Source organism: Columba livia, chromosome 2 (assembly GCF_036013475.1).
Source record: "Columba livia isolate bColLiv1 breed racing homer chromosome 2, bColLiv1.pat.W.v2, whole genome shotgun sequence".
NCBI classification, from domain to species: domain Eukaryota; kingdom Metazoa; phylum Chordata; class Aves; order Columbiformes; family Columbidae; genus Columba; species Columba livia.
The window spans coordinates 78,843,299-78,868,572 of NC_088603.1; the positions used below are offsets into that span (position 1 = coordinate 78,843,299).

General features: G+C 36.6%; 1 long non-coding RNA gene across 3 annotated transcripts in view; it reads left to right on the forward strand.

Annotated features, from left to right (window-relative positions):
- The first annotated feature begins 10,963 nt into the window (after positions 1 to 10,963).
- Positions 10,964 to 25,274, forward strand: part of LOC110357690 (uncharacterized) — a 31,728-nt gene continuing 17,417 nt past the window's right edge. Inside the window, exons 1-4 of one of the 3 annotated variants that reach the window (XR_010470329.1) lie at positions 10,964 to 11,470; positions 12,776 to 12,828; positions 14,097 to 14,298; positions 23,781 to 23,947. This is a non-coding gene — a long non-coding RNA (uncharacterized LOC110357690). The remainder of the gene's footprint in view (positions 11,471 to 12,775; positions 12,829 to 14,096; positions 14,299 to 23,780; positions 23,948 to 25,274) is intronic. The other 2 variants (XR_010470328.1, XR_010470330.1) reach the window with 2 other exon arrangements.

Consider the following 25,274-nt stretch of genomic DNA (forward strand, 5'->3'; position numbering starts at 1 on the left):
TACATCTGAGTTACCTGGCAAATCCTAAATTATTGATGTTTTCTATCAAGGTCTGAAAAATACTGTTACTAATCCTGCTGTCTGCATTAGTAGAAACCAGGATGAGGTAAGTAGGAGGGCTGGCCAGAATCCTAGCTAGAGGTGCTGTTTTCTTCCATTCAGTGGAGACAAGACATGGAGCCAGAAAGCTTGGGGTATATCTCCTCAAAAGGGAAAGAAGCTGATATTCTCTAGCAGCTTTTTTCAGGATTGTAAGAAAATGACCTAAGCACTAGAGCAGTTTATTTAGGTGAGACAACATGGGTCAATAGAAAAATGAAACAAGGCTAACAGAACCGAGCTCTTTGCCACAGAAGAAAAAGACACTTGTCTGCTCATATTAATACATACCTGCTATAAAATAACTTCTTAATTAATGTTCTGCCATATTAATACAATTTTACATCATATTGATTTTGTGTGAACAGAGACCAAATACTTACTAGAGAGTTGTTGAATGGATTATGAAACTATGTAGTCCAAAACAACTAGAAGGCTAGAAGTTTCTCCTACAGAAACTAGTTTAAAGTAGTATTAATGTTGTTTAAAAAATTAAACCTGGTAGCTCTGTAATAAATAAAATGTAATTTCACCTTTTAAAATCAGATTAAAAAGCTAAAGTACAGTAGATAAGTAATGAGAATTTTTAAGAGGGAACTAATCTTCTCAACATAATTCTGAGAAATAAATTGCATTAAAGTCATTGAGTTAATTTCTTGTACTCTGCCTGCAATCACAGGAACATGATAATATTTCACATTTTACCCAAAACTACTATCATTTGTTGATTATCTGGACAAAAAATGTCCTAATTTAGAGAAGTACTTATGTATGTTCTTAAGCTTCTGCTACTTAATACAAAACTAGGAATTTAGATGTTTGAGTCATCAAGCATGTCATGTAACATCTAGACTACCTGCCACAGAAATGTTGCGTTGTGGATGCCTATAAGTATTTCTTTTAAATAAGGGAAGGAATAAATATTTGCCTTTAAAATGTTTAAATAAGGCAAGCTTTCTGGAAAGGTGTGACCCAACACAGATGCAATAAAACATCAGTCGTTACGTCTTTAGTTACACTCATAAGGCTTTTTGTTTGGTAAAACTTTCCTGGGACAACTGACTCCAACTGACTAAAGGGATGTTCAATACCATATGACATCATGCTCTGAATATAAAGCTAGATGAAGAAGAAGGAAGAGGGGGATGTTCAGAGTGATGGAGTTTGTCTTCCGAAGTAAACATTATGTGTGATGGAGCCTGATTTCCTGGAGATGGCTGAACACCTGCCTGCTGGTAGGAAGTAGTGAATGAATTCCTTGTTCTGCTTTGCTTGCATATGCAGCTTTTGCTTTACTTATTATATTGTCTTTATCTCAACTCATGAGTTTTCTCACTTTTAGCATTCTGTTTCTCTCCCTCATACCACTAGGGGGTTAGTGTGTGAACAGCTCCATGGTACTTAGTTACCAGCTGTCATTAAACCACCAGAGTCCTATCTCGAATTTGTTTCTGATGATCTCAAGACAACTGACATTAATATAAGTGGCTTCATCTCCTCCTTTCCTGTATGTACCTCAGACATTAAATGGTGTAGCTCGGAAGTTACTGGTAGGAATAGACAAGGGACTTGGGGATGAAGGTCATTGAGGGAAAGATGAGGGAATGAAAAACATTATATGTGGTTGTTTGGAGAATGGAGAAATTTAGTACTGAGTAGGGAATGGTTCAGAGATAATTGGAGGGCTAAAAAGCAAGAATATGTGGAGAAAAACACTTCATTTACTTACAAGAAAGAGTGACAGGGTACAACAAGATGGTGGTGGTAGAGAAGCAAGAAAGAGACAAGCCTCTTCTGTTTGTGTGTTCTATTCATTGAAAGTGACATTTTAAAACATAAGCTGTTAAACTGCAAATTGACAATGAATATTGCATGAGTTGGGAAAACATTTTCAAAGAACATATACATTTTGAAATCGATCACATACTATTGAATCAGTTATAATAAAGGTGGTATAGTAGTGGTTGGCAGAGAGTCATTAATTTAAAAATAAAAGAAAAAAGATCAGAGATCAGTGGATCCCCACAGCATGTGTTTTGCTTTTCAAGCTAACCATGTGGAAAACCTCACCTACCTATAAAGACTGTTAAAACTAATTTTTAACGTGTATACAAGAAATTACTTGTTCCCAGGGGCCAGGGACTTAAATGACAGATATAAAAATCTGCTGTTCAGCTATCACATTTATACAAAATTAACCTGTAATTCTAGGCACTCTTACCATCTTTTGTCTGAGACACATATAACAAGAAATTAAGACTCATTTGGAGTTTATAGTTCCCTAAAAATATGTAGGGTATTGTTTAATCTGTTTTAATCTGTTCCTAAATTTGTTAATGATTCTGGAGAAAAAACAGGAAGTTTCAGAGGATGTAGTTCCCTGAAATTAATTTTAGTACTATTTCCAGTGAAAACAAACAAACAGACAAACAAAACACTGCAAACAAACAAACCTCCCAAAAAAATAAAACCCAAATGTCATGTGTGTGCATAGTCTAAAAATATTGTGAAATACTGAGTTTCCTCCTGTCATTTCCTTCCTTCCTTCCTTCCTTCTTTCCTTCCTTCCTTCCTTCCTTTCTTCCTTCCTTCCTTTCTTCTTTCCTTCCTTCCCCCTCCCTCCCTCCATCCTTCTCTCCCTCCCTCCCTCTCTCCTTTCCTCTCTCCTTCTTTCCAGTTTTTGAACTTGAAGAATTGCTTGGATCACACATTTTCTTTTTAATCCATACCTTTGCTCCAGGATGTGATGCTTATGGAAACACCAATTACCATGAAACACTCAATGGAGTCACTAGAATTGACAGCACTGATGCTAGGTAGCATATTGGAAATTACAGTCATTGACGTAGTACTGGAGCGTTTCTGTACATTACAATAAAATGCTATTTTGGGAGATATTGTCAAGTGCTTCCACCACAACATTTGTGCTTTTTCATTTTTATTGTGTTTGAACAGCGTCTCCAGTTCCTGTGAGTACTGCATTAGGGCATTCTGTTAGAAAATAAGTGTAGTGACTGAAATTGGAAAGCAAACTCTCAATAGAGGAGTGCAGTTTCTTTAACCATGGGGAGGGACATAAAAAAGGCTGAATACAAATTGTGATAAATTTTTATGTTCTATCTTTTCCAGGAGCTGAAGGGCCAAAGCTGTCATAATACTTAGAATGATTAACTTAAATAAATATGACCACCAAAATAGAAGAACAAATGTATTGTTACTGAACTGAACATTAGTGTTAATATGGCTAACTAGTCAAGAAAGGAATAGTTGAACAATATAACAAGTTTGAAATGTTTACCAACACCATAGTTACTGAAAAATAAATTCTATAATATTAATGTTAGTTTTATTAACTTCTGCTCTGATTCTTAACTGTGGTGATCTGGTGCAGTTCCATGCTGAGGTCAATGGTACATCAGAGCAACACTACAGTTCTTTCAATAATTTTTGATGCACAGTGATCTGCAGAAAATGTTCAGGATTGTGAACATTCCTTTAGGGGAAAAGGCTTGGAATCATTGACTTTGAATGAATATAATCTGCAAAAGACTGACTGCATCATTAGCACCCAGTTGTGCTATTGATTTCAAACAGCCCGTGTTTGGATTTCTACCACACAACTTAGCAGTGCATGACTGACCTTGCTCAAACACGCTGGTGCTGTGAGGATTATTTTTTTTTTTTTTGAATGCACTGTGATTTTATAGTTCTATGGGTTTTACCTAAGCAGGGATTTAAAATGAAGGGTGAACCAGGTGCCAGCTCTTTACGGCTAGTTCTGTTGATGCTTGTCAGGGTAGTAACTAGTTTTCTGTAATAGTTTTCTCCCCACTTCAAAATCAATAATCATAGAATTATAGAATAGAATCACAGAACAGTTTGGGTTGAAAGGGGCCTTTAAAGGTCATCTAGTCCAATGCCTGTGCAATGAGCAGGGACATCTTCAACTAGATCAGGTTGCTCAGAGCCCTGTTCAACCTGAACTTGAATATCTCCAGGGATGGGGCATCTACCACCTCTCTAGGAAACCTGTTCCAGCCCTATTGGACAAAATAATAGCCTAGCATAGTAAAAGCTTTACTTTCTGTAACATTTAGTTGTGGTTTACTGGGGTTTTTGTTGGTTGGTTGGTTGGTTGGTTGGTTGGTTTTTGGTTTTGTGGTGGTTTTTTGTTGTTTTTCACTTGTTTGGGGTTTTGTGTATGTATGTGTTTTTTGTTGTTGTTTTTTGTGTTTGTTTTGTTTTGTTTTTAACAGAGTATGTTGCCATGCACAATGGAGCAGAAGAATGGGCTGCTTCTCTTTATTGTTTTCTTTCTTCCTCACTTTTAATTAAAAACTAAGAAAAAAAAAAAAAAAGTAGATTGCATAGCAGTTGCATTTAACACTTCCTTATGTTAAGAAGGGTGCTTTGGTGTACCTAATGGGCAAAACAATTTTATTAAGTCAATAACTTCTGAAATAGAAGGTCACTTGAGTGAACATTTATAAATGTAAATGTGATGTTTTAACAACAGTGCATAAAACACTGCATCAAGTAATGGAGTGCCTCTTCAATCCATTGTGATAAAGGCAAATTATTGTTGCAGGAGCACAGAAGCACTTAATTGTTTCAGGTGGCATTGTATGTCTGACATGTCAAAACAACAGTGGCGATGTATCAGATTGAGAGTATACAATATCAAGAGAAAGCTGAGATTCAGAAAGGAAGAAAAAGATTTAATACTATTTTTAAAACTTAATAATGGCAGACAATGCAATGCAGATATAAAATGTAAGGTCAAGCAAGGCTGTGAAGCTGCAATTTGGAAAGAAATCTGAACTATTAATATAACAGCCTCTAGAGTTAAATTTGGATGAAGACATCCATCAAAGCCTAACATGTTTAATTGATCACAACATGAAAAATGAACATGTGTGTATGCTGAAACTTTTCATTCTTTGTCTCTGCTTGGGAAAGTTTCTTACAAGTCTGAGGTTGTAAGAAAGTTGAGGTTTTTTGTTTGTAAGAAAGTATTTGCTCAACAGAATAATACAAGTGTGTTTGTTAGCACATCGGCTCACTCTAATGACAAGTACAGTAAATGTAGATTTGTTTGTTTAGTTGATTGGTTTTAAATAAAGCCTGGAAATAAACTTGGCTAAGGTAAGGTTTCTCTTCTTAAACAATTTTTAAGTCATGTCCTTGACGTAGAGCATCCTTGGAGGGAATCCTGTACAGTATATGGATGTGGATTGTGAGTGTGTAAAAAATCTGTTTGGGTTTATTTTGCAAAAGTCTGCAGGATTTGTGGAGTACTTCTTCCACACCACTGAACAAGGTTAAAGCCTCATATGGAATACTCAGTTGGTTTTAGACACTGCACTTGGAGGAAGATATGGATCAACTGTAAATAGTCCCTGGGAGATCAAGGAGAATAATCAGAGGTCTAGAAAATATGGAAAGATTATAAAACGTGAAATAACTGGGGATAGATAGAGAAGCCTAGGCATCAGAATGGAAGAGTGGGCAGAGTTACAAATGGGTAGCTGAATTTTTGACTGGTTTTGGATGCATTCAAAACTACTGCCAGCAGGCAGAGAAAGAAAATAAAACACATTATCTATACACATGTACAAGGACTAGTGAAATTAACACCATGAGGAAAGATTAACATTAGACATAAACAGAATTTTCTAATGTCAACAAGATGTATGCATTGACACTTTCTACTCTGAGAGGTTTTAGAACATCTGTCACTATAAGCTGTTTTCTCTGAGACAGACCAAAATTATTTGGAGATAATGTTGAATAGTAGAAGGCCCTTTGACGAGGGGTAGGAAGGATAAGGTAGACTATATGAGTTTAGATTAATAGATGACCTCACAGTTAGAATCTAACTGTTGTTAATGTAAGAGTGATGTTGTAGGCAGGAAAAAAGGCTTTGTGACTGCTTAAAGTGTGTATTTTCTAGGCTGCTGATAGCTGAGAAGAAAACTATCAAATAAAACTGTGCGTTTGTGACTTTATTCGAAGACAATTTTTTAAAAGTTAATTATAAAAAAATTTGCAGTCATGGTAACTGAACTCTGGACTGACTTCTCAACTTGACCTCAGACCTGTCTTGTCACATGGACTTGCTGAGTGATCACTGGGCTGCGTCTGAACCCAGTTTACCCTCATCAGGCCTGATCCTGAATGTGACCCTCAAATAGAGTGTGCTCCTCATTGCTATGAACTTGTTTTGTCATCTGGGCACTTGGTTGAACCTACCATCTCTGGGTCTACCTTTCTTGCCTCGTTCAGGTACTGTGGGATGGGGCTCTGACCCCCTGGCTGTGTTACCAACCTCTGCTCCCAGTTTCACTTGTACTTTCTGACTGTGTTGTATGGTTCCATAGATATCACACTATCTGACTGCTTGTATTATGGCTTTCTGAGACAAGTTCAAGTTGCATTTGCTGACTCAGTAGGAAGTCTGATTTCTTCCAGAATACCCAGCAGTTTCCTAGGCCCACCTGGCTAAAAATTCTTTCCTTTATGCTCCCACTTCAAGCCTATGCTGGTGAGTCAGGCTAGCTGGTCGGCCTTTTAGTGTGCTTCTCTTGTTGTGTTCCCTTTGCATTTGGGATATATGCATTAACATGACTTGTTAAAATAGGTCTCTTCTAGGAAGCTGTTATATTATTTTCTGGCTTTGTGCTGCCAAAAAGCTTTTCCCCTCTCTTGCCTATTACCATGATTCTAATCTTTGAGCAATTTTCATACCATATTAACCACCATCCAGAAGTCAGTACAGACATAGTCAGGACAGCTGATGCTCCTGAGCATGTTTAAAGGCTATATTCAAGGTCATTCTTTCTGCAAACTGACTGGAGTGTCAAGGCTCTTTGCAGGAGCTTGCTTCCCCTCTGGAGGGGTTCCCAGCAGTAGCTTGTCAACTCCTGGTTCCTGCTTTGATTTTACAGGATCTGTCAGTAGACAAACTACATTTATCATCATCATTTAATTCATCACAAGCTGGGGCCTCAATAGCCCAGGGAGCTTGGTCTTCCTCATATTGTTGATCTCTGATTAATAGAACATCTGGTCTGGAACTCCAGCCAGTGTATGTTTCCTTCCATCTTCTCATTACATGCCTAAAGCCTGTGTTTCTTGAGAGGACCTTCTTTGCAGTGTTTAAAACAAAACTAACATTGAAATAAGTACTGATTATACTGCACAATGTCCTAGTCATGCATACACACAGAATGAAGTGTTATAGTTGGAGTAATTGAGAAAAGCTATTCAGCAATAACAATATGATTGTTTCTAAAACTGCATTCATAATGACAACTACATCTGTTGCCATCATTTAAGTGCTCTAAGCAATAAATTTTCCTCCTTTAAAACTTTATGGGAGTAATTACATTTTTTTCATAAACCCATTAGTATTACATGGGTGAGAAAAAACAGGTTTTCTGTTGGGTTTCACATAATCAGAAAACTGTTGTGAGCATATTCCTTTTTATTAAAAACTTTTCTAGATAAAAAGCAACTGAAAGAAGGTATTTTCTGTAGATTTACATTTTTTGATACCAGCTTCTAAAGCTGAGTAAAAATTTACCAGCAACACATGAACAGATAGAAAATTCAAAAATTCAAGTTATGACAAATAAGACTTCTTGCTAAAATTTGACATTTCAACTAAGTTTTCAGTCATGTTTTTGTTCTTCAGCACTGTTGGGCTGGTGTTACTTCCTCCTTCCCCTTCTTTCTTCACCTAATGCCACCTTCCTCCCCTACCATCTCCTAAGCTAGTCTTTTGTCTGGATTTTGGGTGAAAAGCCTCAGGCTGTGATTTCTTGTCCATTTTCCAGAAAAAAACTAAAGTTCTTATTCCTCCTCCCCCTCCTTACTTTTTCCGTCTTTTGCAACTATTTATTTCTAATCTGTTGCTATTTTCCTTTATTTTTAATTCATATATGGTTTGGTAGCATTCTATGTATCCTAAAATCTGCTATATTGATCAGTAATTGAAGAATTCATGTGTTGTGCAAGTATAAACAAGAAAGTTCTTAATGGGTGAAGGTTTTGTATTCTAGTCTTAAGACTTCCAAACAATATTTTTCAAAGAGTGATATACTTGTATATTGGATATGCTAGGGGAAATTATATATCATATATTTTATATATATATATATATATATATATATATATATTTAAGGGATAGTGCATTGGCTTTGGAAACAGAAGGGAAAACTTAATTTCTTACTGAAAATGCCCTAGAATTTTAAGCACTATCTCTCACTTTATAAAGTGCCCTTCAAAGTGATCTGTTTATCCAATGATGTGACTAAAATACTTTAGCTATCCATGGTTGTATCAATAAACATTATCTCTTTGTCTATTTGTAAGACTTCTGAGGGTATAGGGTTTTTTCTTTTGCCCTTATTTATGTTTATTTGCTTCAAGACTTTGAGAATATAATGGAAAATTAAGGGAAATCTCTCTTTATATGCTTTTTTTTTTAAGTAGGAAACAGTCCATTACATCTAGAAATGAGTTGAAACAACTGCAAAATTAGATGTTTCCCCTCCATTCCAGATATTGTAAAGTAAAATAAAGTTTATTTCTTCTCTATATAAATTAAGCTGAATATGCAATAAGTGACTCTTCACACAGTACAAACTTATTAATACAAATAACGCGAGAAAACCAGGGCAGAGTAATAGTTTTGAACAATTTTTTCCTGCTGCCTTCTTTGTGTGCCATTGACAATGCTTTTTTTCATCATCACCTTTTTCCACAGTCTCACTGTATGTGTTTTATTATAGTATAGGTACATTTTTGCCTTTAGAATACTATGAAAGCTATCATCCTTTAAAATAAAAATAAAATCAACATTTAATCAAAAACGTACAATGATTACAACTTTGGAAATAAGGAGAAAAAGTTATTCTGGCTCTGAAACCTGTGTGCACAAGCATAGGCATGTCACGAGAAGAGCCAGAGGCCACAAATGTAATTGCAAAGAGCAAGTTTTATTTTAGTTACCTCTCTACTGGGGGATCTCTGTAGCCACACCTAAGCTCCCAGGCAGAGGTGGTGTAAACGGGGACGCAGGCGTTGATAAATTTAGCCCTGATGGAAGATCGTTAGGCTGGCTACGCTCACCTGTATTTAAAAGCTTAAAGCAGATGCAGCTTCTTGCTGTGCTCTGCTCTTTCTCAAAACAAAGCAGGAATCTCAAGCATGATAAGGTACTGTAGGGTTTCTCTCAGGCCTGTGTTATCTCACACAGAGGTTCTACTTGTCAAGCACACAAGGTCAGTAAAACAATAAGTGTGATGTATGTGCTTTCTTTATACCCCAGCTGTGGGTCACTTGAGCATGTTTACCTTTCTTGACCTCACCCAATTTTCCGCAATTCCCATACAAAACCCTAGTGGTTACCAGGTTTCCTTCCCTGTCAATAGCAGAGAACTTTGAGGATCTTCCTATAGGGATAGGTAAGGGCTGAGGAACATAGACGTTTCAGTTTCAACACTGCCATGCCCTGGACTAGTGAATGGAATCCTGTCATAATACAAAAACAGTGTTTTGTGCTATACTGTGTCATTGTGCTTGAGCTTTAACATTAAGTTATGAAACCAAAACTGGGTTATATGAAGGTGAAAAAGGAGTTTAGGCTGTGTATAGTGGCCCATCTTGTATGCCTTTCCCAGTAGCCATCTTGTGTCACTGGCAAGCAGTGTCCTGTCACTGTTGTTATTCTAGAAACTCCAAACCACCCAAGGAGTTGCACAGGAATTTGTTTCAGATCCTGCTTTTCCAGGAACCATTTTATGTGACCCCAAAATAACGCTCAACTTGTGACAGGCTTGATCTGTTGAGTTCCTACATTCAACTGTTGTATCAGGTAATAATCAGCTCATCCCAATATTTTGCTTAATCATCTTGCAGTGTGGATACAGTGCTGTGATTCTCTCTGTATATGTTTTATGCACATTGAATTGCATCATAGTTGATGGTTCCTAAGAAAGCTACCATATGTTACATAAGCATGTTAATATTTCATTATGCTAAGCCTACACTTTATTGGTGATGGATTACACACAGGTTCTGCTTAATGCTGCATTTGTGTGGTTTTTTTGCTGCGTATATCTATTTCTAAGTAATTTTTACATGGCTGAAAAGAAGCTGGATGGTGTTATCCTGTTGTACTTAACCTTAGCTACATGCCTACATCTTTGTGAATGTTATTAATGTACATTCAGTTCATATTTATTCTTATATTTGATAGTACCTTGATATTGGATGGATTTTTAAGTAGCGTATATAAGCAACTGAAAAAGACTGGACTGTATATATCATGTCGTGGCTAAATTGGACTCAGCTACCTGCCTTTCTTTCTAAAGTAACTTGAACGCAGGTAAACTCTTTTCCAGATATCTGTTTCTGAGCTGCACACCTTATCAGCTATCCCATGTATGCTTTACAGCTGAGACAGCTCAGCTGTTTTCTAGATTTTGAGGTGATGCACCGCTTTAAATGACAGCCTTAGCTTTGTCAGAATACTGTTTGTATCTGTCTACATAGAATTATCAGTCATACAAACATATGGCTATCCATAGAGAAACATAGAACTCCTTGCCCCTGAAGCAAAAGGTATTTCATAACTTTTATTCGTATTAATGTTAATTCCTAAGGGTTTATTAAGATTTTTCAACTGTTTAAGGTTCAGATGCTTCTTTCCCGTTATATGTGAACAGTTCTCAAATGAAAGACATTTAGGGTGTAGTGCCTACAGAAAAAAACTGTATGTAGCTGTCACATGGTCAGGGAATGAATGAATGCATGTGACTTGTCAGCTGTGTGATATGATTTTCACAGATATGATTCATCAGTGTTCATCTTTTTCATTTGTGATTCAGTCCTATTTATTTTTCCATCAGAAATTACAGGCATGAATTTCAAAACAGTGGAAAATAGGATCTGGCTGCTGCCTGTTAAGCAAGCTAGGTACTTATGGCTCTATTAAATATACAGATCATATGATTTAGATGCAACAGAAGGTTACTTTTTTGCATAACTTGAAAGGTAAGTTTCAGTAAGATATTGAAGTAGTCATCAAGCCTGAGGAAGAAAAGATCAAGAAGAAACTGAATTCATATCCAGTTCAAGTCTGCACCTGAATGCTGTGGAATTTATATTTGATTTTTGGTAAATCACATAGGATTTGAACCACAAAAGGAGTCCTGAAAACTACTACCTCAGCTAAGAAATCCTGTTGAATGTTCCTGACGTATTGAGGCCTTTATGATTTTGTGTAAAAATATCTTAGCACTGCAAGGCCTAATTTGGGGCCTGCCCAGGTATTTTTCCATGTTAGAACAGATGACCAGCCCAGGTAAGTTTACAAACCACTTGCTACTTCATGGACTTTTTTCTGTGTTTCTGTACAACAGATTTTTAAAACACTAATCTGCAATGTAGGATTTCGGAGCTCCTAACAGTAGCCTAGCTGAAGTGAATTTACATTAAATACTTATTAGATCAATAACTAGAACCTCTTGTCTCTCTATTCCCACTTTTTATATACTAGTTGAAACTACAGGTTATCCTGCTTAGACTCTGGCTTAATGTGTATTTAACAATGCAGAGTAAAACAAATTCATCAGCGGAAACTGGAGAAACTGCATTGATTTCACATAATCATAACCCAGTGATTGAGTGTACTTCTGTAGAAGATGAGGTAGAGTTTCAAATTCTCATCAAATAAAGAAACAGAATCCCAACCTTCCATAATCAGTGCCTAGTATATTACAAGGCTTGAGGGTGGCAGAGAGCTTACTATCTTTTCTAGAGCTACAGCTAGGAGAAAAAATGAGGAAAATTCTTACGGAATTGAAAGAATATTTTCAGTTATAAACACTGTGTCTGAAGCCTAAATGTTGAAATTGAAAGGCTGTAGTTCTAGTGGCCAAGTATTTTTTAAGAACATTCAAAGGTGAACATGAATGTCTATTTTTGAAAGAAAGCTTTTTAAACTTATTTCCTAAGATAACAAGGCAAGGAAACTTTTCAACATCAGTTGTTTTTTCTGACTCATAAACCTACATTCTTCTGCAAGTTGCCACTTTAGCTGCCTTCATCTGCCATCTTGTGGTATATTGGCTTAATCTCAAGTGTATAGAAATGCACATACATTATTTATTCTATTTTGTAAAATCTTCCTGCCTCACCAGAGTGATAAAAGCTGATTTTATTTGTCAGCTAATGCATACAGTCAATGCATTTTCACATACTATTTTTTTAATATTGAAAATTTAAAGAAAGACTGAAAAATCAGCCAATTGCAAAGTAATTCTTGTTGAATATATTTCTGTATTACTATAAATCATATATGTTTAAAAGAATTTTGGGCTTTATGTGGTGTTCACATATCTCAAATTAATATTTTTCAGTTTAAAAAAACCCAAAAAACTAACAAGAATTATTTTTGTTGAAGTTTTCAAAACCAGTTATTGGTAAAACCAGTAGAAAGGCATTGTGAACACATATAGGCTTAAAAGTGAATCCTTCTCTCTCCCTGAGTTCTTTATGAGATCCAGATGCATTTATAGAAGAGAATCTAGTTCAAACTATCATTGCAGTGACTCTAGTTTATTGATATATTTGTTAATATTTCTCAAACCTATTATCCTGTTCTCAGTACCAGAAGTTTCACAGGAAAGGACAGAGCAAGTTCTACTACAGGAAAATCAGGTTGGAAAAAGCTGTCACATTTAATAAGGAATTGTTTTTCTAGAGTCCATTAGTGTTTAACTTCTTACAAATTTAGATATATGTTTCTGTAAAATATATATTAAATATACAGAGGTATTCAAGAATATGTTTTTTTTTAATTGTGCTAAATAATAATACAAGAGAACTTAAAATAGAAAGATGAAGGGAAAGATATAAAAGTCCTTTTAAAACTTACCTAATTAAGAGACCCTTGATCCTGCAGTTGGTTTCAGGCTGAATTTTGTTAATTTAATTCAAATCAGATTATGTTTATGTCTTCTGCTTATTTGGATTTCTATTTACCTAGTTTATCAGAGCTAACTTTACATTTAAGCACTACAGCTTTTTTGTGGATCTGTCATGTGTATTGGTATATAGATTGCATAAACAAATTTGAAAAAATGTGTGAAAATATGGAGTACTATTTTTTTAATTCAGTTTCCTATGTTAACCTTGAAAACGTTACTTAAAAGCATATCATTGAGTTCTGTCTTATCTTTTCCTGGTTTAGAAAGATACAAAAAGTTCTAACATATATTAGCCAGTTTAGCTAAGTATAAAACATGATTACAATGCAACTTTTAAAATATTAACACCATCATGTAAAATATATATCTACCTACTAGCTGTGAACATAAAGTGGAATTTATTTGTAAGGGTTTTTTGAGCTCATTCTGGTCTGTATGCGTACTGTTATGTCTCCTGCATTCTTGACAAAAAGTTATACACAACAAGGTTAGCTATATTTAGTTGGTCTCTGAAAAGCAGTTTGGCTGACAAAGCTCTAAATATAAGAATGTTCTTTCTCAAAATGTAGTTGAGCCAACAATGTAAGGCAATGTAAGTTGAACTTAAACCCCATACTTTTAAAATATATTATAAATCATACAAAATCTCAGTTATTGATTTTAAGTAAGGAGATATTTTATTTTTAGAAGAGAGAAAAAACAGAATATTGTTTCCAATAACTTTAACTATTCAAGTTAGCTGTGCATTTCTGTGAATATTTGACAAAGGTCAATTCTGACACAAGTAACTGTATGACCTAGTATTCGGATATCATGCACAGACCAGGAAATCCAAACTGTACAAGTCTGGATGCTCAGCTGAGCTTGAAACCCAAAGTTTAACCTTGTTAAACATATTTTTGTAAATATTAGTAAAACTCAATTATTGGCTTTTGAAAATTACTCTTTCCAAATTACAAAAGCAATTAATGAGACTTCTTATTATTTTGATGTTTACAGGCCACCACTCTTGGGCTCTTCCACCAGTAACCACTTTCATTGTCATATGGATGTGAAGTCAATGGCAGAATTCCATTTGAGTCCAGAAGTGCAAGGATTTTTAGTCTGAGCTCTGTTCTCTGTGAACAGGAGCAAATTATTCACATGACTGGTTAATACATTTGTGGTATTTAAATGATTTGGCCATCCTACATATGCTGCTGTAAGTGATTTGCAAGAATAAATTTGTACTAACTGATGTTGATGAAGAAGTATTAATATGCAATTTTTCATTGATTTGGGCATGGAGAGATAAGGGAAATATGGTTTGGTCATAATGGTGACTCTGTTCCAATGATACCTAGTTTTTCATTTATATGCTTTAGAAAGGACATTGAATTTGCTACATGAATAGAACTGTACAATTGAAAGAATTTTTTTCCTGTTCTTCCCTTTAGAACTACAAAATTTCGAACAGCAACCACCTTAAAGGAGATTATACAAAGTACTTTTATAGAAAAATCTTTTAAAATCCACAGAGTTTTTTTGAAAGTTGTTGAAGTTGGACATAATCTGTTTTCATGGTTTAACCCCAGCTGGCAATTAAGCACTGCACAGCTGCTCGCTTAATAACCCCTAGTGGGATGGGAGAGAGAATCAGAAGGGTAAAAATGAGAAAACTCACAGGTTGAGACAAAGGCAATATAATAAGTAAAGCAAAAGCCATACACAAAGGCAAAGCAAAACAAGGAATTCATTGACTACTTCCCATGGGCAGGCAGGTGTTCAGGCACCTCCAGGAAAGCTGGGCTTTCTCATGCAATGGTTACTTGGGAAGAGAAATGCCATCACTCTCGATGTCCTCCCACTCTCTTCTTTTATCAACTTTTATTGCTGAGCATAGTGCAATATTGTATGGGATATCCCTTCAGTCACTTGAGGTCCCCAACTTCTTGTGCACCCCCAGCCTACTCCCTAGGTGAGATGGTATGAGATGCAGAAAAATCCTTGACTGTGTAAAGACAGCTCAGCAGTAACTAGAACATCCCTATATTATAAACGCTGTTGCCAGCAAAAGTCCAAAACACAGCCCTTATGATGGCACCTTCATGATGGCACCAGTGAGAAAGCCAGGAGTTGATATCCATTATATGTGTATTACTAGCTAACCCCATTCCTTTAACTGATGAAATGGAGGAAAAGATTACTTGGGCGTCAATATTTTTCACTTGCAGTCCCTGGGCTTTCTAGACTTCCTTTGTTCTGTCCAGGTTTTGGCTTGCGGTGTCAATTGTGCTCACATGAAAGAGTAGCAGTAGGTAGCAGTCTGTGCATTTGACAAGTTGTGGAACTCTTTCAGCAACATCTTGAGCCTTAGCTCCTGGAAGGCAGCATACCTCATGCAACTCCTGTCAGGACAGCAGATGGGTGCCTCAGTGCCCCTTGTCAGAGAATCACCCACTATGAGCATCCATCATTTCTTTTAACAGTATCCACTGACTGCTACTGGTACAGTTTCTCCTTGCAGACCTCGCTCATGGGTGTCTGTAGCTGTTGAAGCTTCATATCTTGTTTTCTTTGTGATGCTGGAGGGTAGAGAGTGGAGTCCTGCTTTTGTGGGTCACCAAAGTACAAAATGCCTAGCCTTCAGGGATGTCGCCTACATTCTCAGTGGTGTCCGCTACAGAAGCATGGTTCTGAAACCACCTGTCTTACCTGCTCTAATACTGAGCAGCCTTTTAACTGTTCCCTGCAATTCAGCCACCTGACATATCAGATCATCAGCCTGTTTGCATCTTAAGCAAGCACTTATATTTTCTCCAGGAGAATTCTGGGCACTCACTGCAACCTATGGCCTGCAATGAAATCTCCTTCCTTACCAGTTCTGTCTGGGTGGAAGCATTTGACATCTCAGGGGCTTTCTCTGCTAGAACATGGTTCTAACTCTGAGGTGAGAGCCCACCATTATGGCAGAGACCTAGAGCACTTCCTTGGGCAATGGAGCTACCAGCAGATTGCAGTGCCCTTCCTGCATGTCCTTCCACATTAATAGCCAGCAAACTGCTGTGTCACACCCTGGCTGCGGCACCTTGCCCTGGTCCCTCACACTCCCTAGGGGCATTTAAGTCACCCACTGTTGCTACTTGTGATGCCCAGTCTGTGTCAGACTCTTATAAGAACTGCCAGCTCCTGAAGGGTCTCTCTGCTCCTTCTCAATTTCCCCAGCTCTGGGAACAACCCATCCACCTCAATCTAGTACTCAGCCAGAGAAGTGACCATTGCCACAACTGCATACCTCGCTGACTGGATGTAATTTAAGAAAAATCTTTGGGTGAAACAGCAGGATCCTGAGACAATTTTTCTGGTTGCTAAAAGTTTTCTCTTTAGAAGAAATGGATTCTTGCCTCTCATATCTGTTCACCAGATTATATTTGGACCTACTCACAAAATCTTTGTCCGTAGTGCAGTGGTGTAAACCAGAAGCTATACGGTTGCCTAAAGTACTTTGGATCAGTAGTAACATATCTGAGAACATAATTTAATGCTGTATGAATATTCTAGGAGTTAAAAAAAATAGTTCTTAGTTCTAACATTAAATTCCAGTAAAATGTTTGGCTAAGATTGATTAGAGTAGCTGATAATAACTTCCTAAATATTTTTAACCTATGCCTTAAAATGCAACATGACATTTTAAAGCTATCATGTTCCATAATCTGTAAAAAAGATTTAAGATTATTAAAAAGATCATTTTTATTCTACACTAGTCATTGCAGAATGTAGCTAGTCATTGTGTAATAAATAATCAAAAATTAATTAAAATTAAATAATTAATTGTCCTAAAATTAAAAATTAATTGTTCTAAATATTTTGAATAATAATTGGTTAATCAGAAGATAACTGAAGTAACTAGCAATTTTTAAACTTATTTAGCATTTTGGAAAGATAGATAGATAGATAGATAGATAGATAGATAGATATTTGTTGTTCTGTTGCCCGGTACTGACTGCTCAGTTGTTGGCATTAAGCGGTTATTAGACATTGAATGAGCTTTGAGACAAAAATTTTACAGAAGATGTGATATTGTTTCAATCTCTCTTCCTAAACATCACATGCTCGTGTTTAAAATTCCCAAATCTGTTGTTCTGGCACAAGAAACAGGTGATTTAGCATCACCAATTGCAATAATATTTGAAATATTTTGAATAAATATCTGAAAAGAAACACGAGTATGTCTGGACATGACTAGGGCACTCCTATTTTGTAGGTTCTAATAAAAAATAAAATAAAATAATAAAAAAACAAAACAAACAAACAAAAAAAAACAAAAAACAACAACAAATAAAACCAAAACAAAAAAACAGATGTTGCATTTATTTTCTGGCATTAAAGCTTTTTTCCATACTCTGTTATTTCCCTACAGTAAAAAGTCTTACATAGGCATCGATGTGATAATCATAATCATATGTTCATGATAAAGTGGCTGGCCTACTTGTGGAAGACCTCCTGCACTTCAAAGCATATGACCACAGCTGATATAACTTCAGGCTCAGCCTGAAAAACATCTAACAATATTCATTACACAAATTCTAAGAGAATCAGATAAAAATCAGGAAAGGAAGGAACACAAGTATATAGGTTAGTTGTCTGGATGACTGGTTATTATTTCTGCCTTAAGAAACAAGACCAATATCCTGAACAGAAACCTGTTTGGCTGGGAAAGTCAAATAACTATTCTCTGAATTTGGAGTTCTCATTCCTTTAAGAAGGAATAAGTAACTCTTTATTCCTTAGGTCAAATGTGGATTTTTTTAAGCCATCAACTGCGGAAGTAGGAAAGCTTGAGAAATACAGGCTGTCTGCCAGCAGAGGAAGACTGTGAACTAGACAGTGAGAAGAAAATGCAGCTTTGTTCCAGTCTTGTCAGATAAATGTCAGAATGAACATATTATCCATCAAAGCATACAAGAGAATATTATGCATTGTTTGTTTGTTAGGGTGATTTTTTGTTATGGATAAATACAGAAAAGTCATGACTGGTTAGAAGGAGCTGAAGTAAATGTCAATAATATTGAGTTATAAAGAATGCGGTGCTTTTCATCAAGGTGTAAAATGTACAGCAGCATAACCAGACTTTCATCTGCTTCTTCAGTGCTGTACATGGGCTGAAAACTCTTCCCTTAAAAATCTTTTTTCTTAAAAAATATAATGTTTTGTTGAAATTAATAGTATTTTTTTTTCAAACTAAGGAGAAATTGACCATGACTGAAGGCATTGATGGATTAGCATGTCATGTTTCCATGTTTTACTACTAATCTGATCTTGATCAAGAATGTCATGCTTTCATTTGAATTGTGAAAGGATCATACAGATATGTATTTAAAATTCACTTTTGTACTAAAATTTTGTTTGGTGTTAATCGGGTGTTCATCTTGTGAGATGAAATGAAAGTAATTTTGTTAAACTGGTATCGGTCCTAAACTGTGAAGTAAGATATGTGATTCGTTAACAGCAGACTTAAGTCTACCTGAGCCATGCTACCAAACTTTGCCCTTAACCTTTTACATTACTGTGATGTGTCTTTTATTTTCATCCTAATCTTGTGTTTGTTCTAACCAATGAGGTATTAGCATGAGGATACTTTAACAGAGACAAGAAAGTTTTGAAGGCACCAACCCTTCACTTAAGGGATCTGTTTTAAGCCTCCTTACATTAGTCATCTGTTTCTCCCAGCCATAAACTTAGTGTTAGCCTAGGCAACTTGTCCACTTTATAACAGAATATCTAAGAGCTTAGCAAGGAGTTAGGCTCATAGGATGTAATAAGAAAACAGAAGAACTTGCTTCACTTTGGAAGAAATTTTAGCTCTGTTTTTACAATCCCTTGGGTTGCAGTTAGTTGCTGTATAAATAGGGATTGTTTGGCATAACATAGTTCTTTATACTGCAGCCGTGATTAGGCTACAAGTTCAGGTTGTGGTTCAACTTAAGAATATTGTTGCTGGAATATGGATGGACTCTAAATCAGGTAGGTGAAAAAAGAAGGAAGGAAAGAAGGAAAGAAGAGGAAAGGGAAAGGGAAGGAGAGAGGGAAAGGGAGAGGGAAGGGGAGAGGGAGAGGGGGAGGGAGGGGGAGGAAGAGGGAAGGGAGGGGAGGGGAGAGGGAGGGGAGGGGAGAGGAGGGGAGGGGAGGCAGGCAAGGCGAGAGGAGAGGGAAGGGGAGAGGGAAGGAAGGAGGGAAGGAAGGAAGGAAGGAAGAAAGGAAAATAAAGAGAGAAAGAGAAAGAAGCTGGAGATTTTCACTAGCATGACTCATTTGTTTTTATTACGAGATGATGCTGATAAGAGTCCTTAACTTTTGTGTAATAACAGTCTTCGTACAAAAGATGGCTACAAAGATATATATGCTTTGGACTGAGGGAGACATTCAGACTAGCTTTTGGGTTGGTGTTGAAACCTTTCTCTAGGATATGCTCACCTTTACTCTTTGTGGACATGACTAGATTAAAGCTAAGCCTGTAGTTCATTTCAGGCCTAGTTTTTGTAGAGACTGGTTAAAAAGTCTATGGTCTGGAGTGAGATGTCTGTTACGTCAGGCAGTCTTTTATGATGGCATCATAATGGACCTGCTTCATAGCTGTCTGCCTCACAGCTGTATTCAGCCTGAGGCTGACATAGATGTCTGCTACGACTTGAGTCCAGAGTAAATCTGAGGTTGTGGCTGAAGTCAACAGGAAGAATAAAGGACAAGGGATTTTATAGAAATTGCCAGTGTGTAGTGTTTACTAATATTCTGAACCTTTGGATACAAAATAAAAGGAAGTAATATTCAATAACCTAAGGAAAAGTTCTTTAATAACCGTATATGTTGCTTAAATCCAGGTAACATTTTTCACTGTTCCACTGTTCATTTCATGTATAGAATAAGATGAATGTGGCAGCAGATCTTTCAAGTAATCTAACAAAGACTGCTTGTCCATTTTTGGGGGGTCAAATAGAATAAGGAATTTGGGGTTTGTACATTACATACATTTTTATAACTTAGAATTATCTTCATGGAATCATAGAATGTCCTGAGTTGGAAGGAACCCAGAAGGATCATCAAGTTCAACTCCTGTCCCTGTACAGGACAACCCCAAAATTCACACCATGTGTCTGAGGGCATTGTCCAATCGCTTCTTGAATACTGTCAGGCTTGAGGCCATGACTACCTCCCTGGGATGCCTGTTCCAGTGCTCCACCACCTGATGGGTGAAAAACCTTTTCCTAATATGTAACCTAAAAATATCCTGGCACATCTTTCTGCCATTCTCTCAGGTCCTATTTTTTTGAGAAATATCTCTTACTTCTTGAAGTGGGTTGATACTTCAAAATATCAGTTATAGGGACTGAATTTTCTGAAGCAAGTTCTGAAATTAACTTCTGTCATCTGAACAGAAAAAGGCTGAGGAAGGAAAAAAATCGACACTTGACAGGTTATGAATGTTTTGCAACAAAATGGGTCTTGTTGACAAGAGTGAGGTTTGACAAAAAAAAAACATCATTTAAAAATGTTATGCATAGTCAACACAATGAATTACAAAAAAGTGTTAGTTTAGTGGTGAACAGTTCCTTATCTACGCAGAGCTAATAAGCATTCATCACAATAATATTTTTGCATCCTCACTGAAGATGCTGTACGAAATGATCAGTCAGCATTCCCACTGTAATATTACTTTCCAAGAGCTTGGTTGCTCAGTATAAAAGTTTCTGTCTGGGCTTTAGGTCATTAAATAATCTCAGACTAGTGGCCTAAATAAATTGGCTGCCACTTTATTGAATTATTTGATGGCATTTTCTATGCCTGAAACCAGGCTTGAATTTGTTTGCTTCTTTAAATTTTATGAAGTTAGTGGTGACAATGGTGAGTGTGGATGATAGTGACTTTCTCAATACTTTGTAAATGGAGACTTCCTAAAGGTAAATGACAGAATTTGACTTAACTATTCTTGAGAAAAGAAATAAAAATTAAACTAAGCTGATATGACTTGTAAGGTGTTTTCCTTAAACTAATTCTGAATTAATTCAAGTGACAGTTATCACATGTATGTCATGTTCAGTTCTAGACTTTCATGTTGTAGACTTTCTGATGTAGGTCATCTTAACCAGGGTTAAGGTTAGCTTTGGTCAAGATACTTTGAACTTCTAAAATATTTCTACTTAAATGAGTACATTAGATTCATTGAAACTTGGTAGTAAATGGCATCATCTGGCTTTTGGGAAGTTTTATTAATGCAGCTTTACACTATTTCCAATAATACTAATTTTTAATGGAAATAATATTTGTCATTTTTACAACATTTTTCATCTCGAAGAAACTAAACCACATCATGTACTTTGTCTTATAAATGGCATGCCTTACTCGTTAATGAAATTCAGTCTGACAATATAACCTTAATAAAGATAACGTGTTTGTTTTTCTTTTTTTTTTCCCTTTTTAGTTTCTATGCTGCCAGCCATACTTTTTAACAGTGAAATTAGATTTTCCGGAGGCATGTGTATGTCTCTGTGTAGTACATTGCTAATATTAACAGAAATAAGTGAGAGTTGCGATAATCAGTGGGATATTACAGTATCACAGTATGTTTGGGATTGGAAGGGACCTCAAAAGATCATCTAGTCCAATCCCCCTGCTGGAGCAGGAACACCTAGGTGAGGTCGCACAGGAACATGTCCAGGCGGGTTTTGAATGTCTCCAGAGAAGGAGACTCCACAACCTCCCTGGGCAGCCTGTTCCAGTGCTCTGTCACCCTCACTGAGAAGAAGTTTTTTCTCAAATTTAAGCGGAACCTCTTGTGTTTCAGCTTGATCCCATTACCCCTTGTCTTATCATTGTTGGCCACCGAGAAGAGCCTGGCTCCATTCTCATGGCACTCACCCTTTATATATTTATAAACATTAATGAGGTCCCCCCTTAGTCTCCTCTTCTCCAAACTAAAGAGCCCGAGCTCCCTCAGCCTTTCTTCATAAGGGAGGTGCTCCACTCCCTTAATCATCTTGGTTGCCCTACGCTGGACCCTCTCCAGCAGTTCCCTGTCCTTCTTGAACTGAGGGGCCCAGAACTGGACACAATATTCCAGATGTGATCTCACCAGGGCGGAGTAGAGGGGAAGGAGAACCTCTCTCGATCTACTAGCCACCCCCCTTCTAATACACCCCAGGATGCCGTTGGCCTTCCTGGCCACAAGGGCACAGTGCTGGCTCATGGTCATCCTGTTGTCCACCAGGACCCCCAGGTCCCTTTCCTCTACACTGCTCTCTAATATGTAATTTCCCAACCTATACTGGGACCTGGGGTTGTTCCTGCCCAGATGCAGGACTCTACACTTTCCCTTGTTAAATTTCATCAGGTTATTCCCCGCCCAACTCTCCAGCCTGTCCAGGTCCCGCTGGATGGCAGCACAGCCTTCTGGCGTGTCAGCCACCCCTCCCAGCTTAGTGTCATCAGCAGACTTGCTGATAGTACACTCTATTCCCTCGTCCAAATCGTTAATGAATATATTGAATAATATTGGCCCCAGCACTGACCCCTGAGGCACTCCACTAGATACTGGCCTCCAACTAGACTCCGCACCATTGACTACCACTCTTTGACTTCTCTCCTTAAGCCAGTTTGCAACCCACCTCACTAGTCTATTGTCTAGACCACACCTCCTCAACTTAGCTGTGAGGATGCTGTGGGAGACTGTGTCAAAGGCTTTACTGAAGTAAAGGTAGACCACATCCACCGCTCTGCCATCATCCATCCACCTTGTTACATTCTCATAAAAGGCTATGAGGTTGGTCAAGCATGACTTACCCTTGGTAAAGCCATGCTGACTGCCCCTAATAGCCCTCTTATCCTTGATATGCCTTGAGATGGCACCAAGGATAAGCTGTTCCATTACTTTCCCAGGGACAGAGGTGAGGCTGACCGGTCTATAATTACCCAAGTCCTCCTTCTTGCCCTTGAATAGAATAATCTAAGAGCACAAAGCATACCAAGAGGATTATAAATATTTGGTCAATATTACAGAAAAAAATCTTGAAATAAATCAGAGAAAGTAGTGTGATTTTCGTTGGGTTGTAGGCTTTTTGGAAGGGTTAGATACAAGAATAAGTGTTGGAAATGGAAAAATCCTCTAGACAATTGGGAAGTTGTATGGCAAAGAGAGTGAAGGAACCAGTGCAAACATTTAAGAATGCTTTTGCACTGACAGAGGAACTAGAAAAGATGTGAGGTATTTTAACCTTTTGATTGTTGGTTTTTATTTTGTTAAAGTAGTTGTAGAGATTGAGAAAAAAAGAAAAGAGGGAAGGGAAGGGAAGGGAAGGGAAGGGAAGGAAAAGAAAAGAAAAGAAAAGAAAAAAAGAAAAGAAAAGAAAAGAAAAGAAAAGAAAAGAAAAGAAAAGAAAAGAAAAGAAAAGAAAAGAAGTTTGTCTATTCTTTCTCATCTTCATCACATTTCCCTTTTTTGACTTGGTCTCCATTAAGAATTATTTCCTCTCACTGGTTGTCTCTATTAAGAATTCTTTCCATTATTTCCCTTCTCCTCTTGGCCAATAATTTTGAAAGTTAACTAATGAATTTAATATTCTTGTTTTGGCACACCAGATTGAAGATTTCTCTATTGTGGTTGATATGAGCATGGTGACTACACTCTGTTCTTGTTTCTTTCCAACCTGTAAGAAACAGGTTATTGCAGTTGAAGAATTAGAAACCACAAGCTATATCCCTGTGAAACTGAAGCCTCAGAAGACCCAAAATATCCCTGATGTCTGAGTTTTAAATGTTTATGCAAACATGTCCAGATTTGGAGGAAAGGCTCAAGAACTACTTTTAGGGAATGTATGAGGGTAAGTATTCTGTGATTTGGTAACAGAAAATACATTGCACTAGACCTATCTTTTACTTTTCTCAAGGAATACAGTATTTAAGTTTTTGTTTTTATGAAATACAGTGATTATCTCATTGCTTTTCAATTATGAAGAACATTTCAATATTTACTTTAAAGGAATTATTAGTAGTTTTCATCACTTATAAAGATGCCTTGCAATTCAGGTAGTTTAAGCCATAAAATCAAGTTTTATTTGCCTGTTTACGTATCCTTGTAGTGAATGCTGTAGATATTTTCATATGTGGCAATACTATATCATAATGTTTAATGTATATGCTTTTTCATTGTATGATTTCTGCTGGAGTATAAGAAGCTGTCAGGAATCAAAAGTATCACAAAACTCCTCTCTGTATGATGTGCACTTTTTTGAAGAAGAAAGAAATCCTAGTCTTCTTGACTATGACTATTATAAAACAAAAAAAGTAGTATGTCAGTACTTGCTAAAAGCATAAAGATTTTTAAAATATGTTAGCTACGCTTCCTCAAAACTTTGAATTATAAACTTATGTCCTAATTTCTCACTCCTGTTTCTTCTCAGACTGTTTCTAGAAAGGAAGAGGTTCATGTATGATGATGATGATTTTTAGAATATATTATGAATGCTATATGTATCTCACATCTATAGCTTATTATGGGATACCTAGTACAAATCAGGGATTTTTACCAATACCTGTCACACAAATATACATGTGTACATATGTATTCAGACTGAGATAAATATATATATAAAGCACACACACACAAATAAAAAAAAAAAAAATAGAGAAAGCTAGCAAGCTAATTAAAACCTAAGGAATTCAGCTCATCTATTAACCTTGCACACAGTGATCCATAACCTCAAAAATGAGGAGCATTGCTTAATATTGCCATGACAGCTAAAGTAAAAGTAAGTCCTTATTTCTGTGATCACATGAGTTTGAAGATAGCTACTGACTCCTTGTTCATCAATTTTACTTGTTTCTTCAAATCTAATTGATCAAGAGATGATCCCAAACTTGTAAGGTATCAAGATTTTTTTAATATATATAAAGATTGATGTTACTGGAAATATAGAAAGACTTTGTATGAATTTATAATGTTAACATTTCTCTGAGGAAAGAATCTTTCAGATTCCTAGTGAAGGTGTAGTTTAAAAACAGTATAATTAGAAGTTATTTTTGTGCATGGTAAAGCATATCTCCTTTAAGTAGCAGCAGTGATTGTTCCAGATGGACAACAAATTTTCTAGCAGTGTATGTGCACTGGTTTTGGGGAGAATAACAAATTAAAACTATAAGCTATGGAAG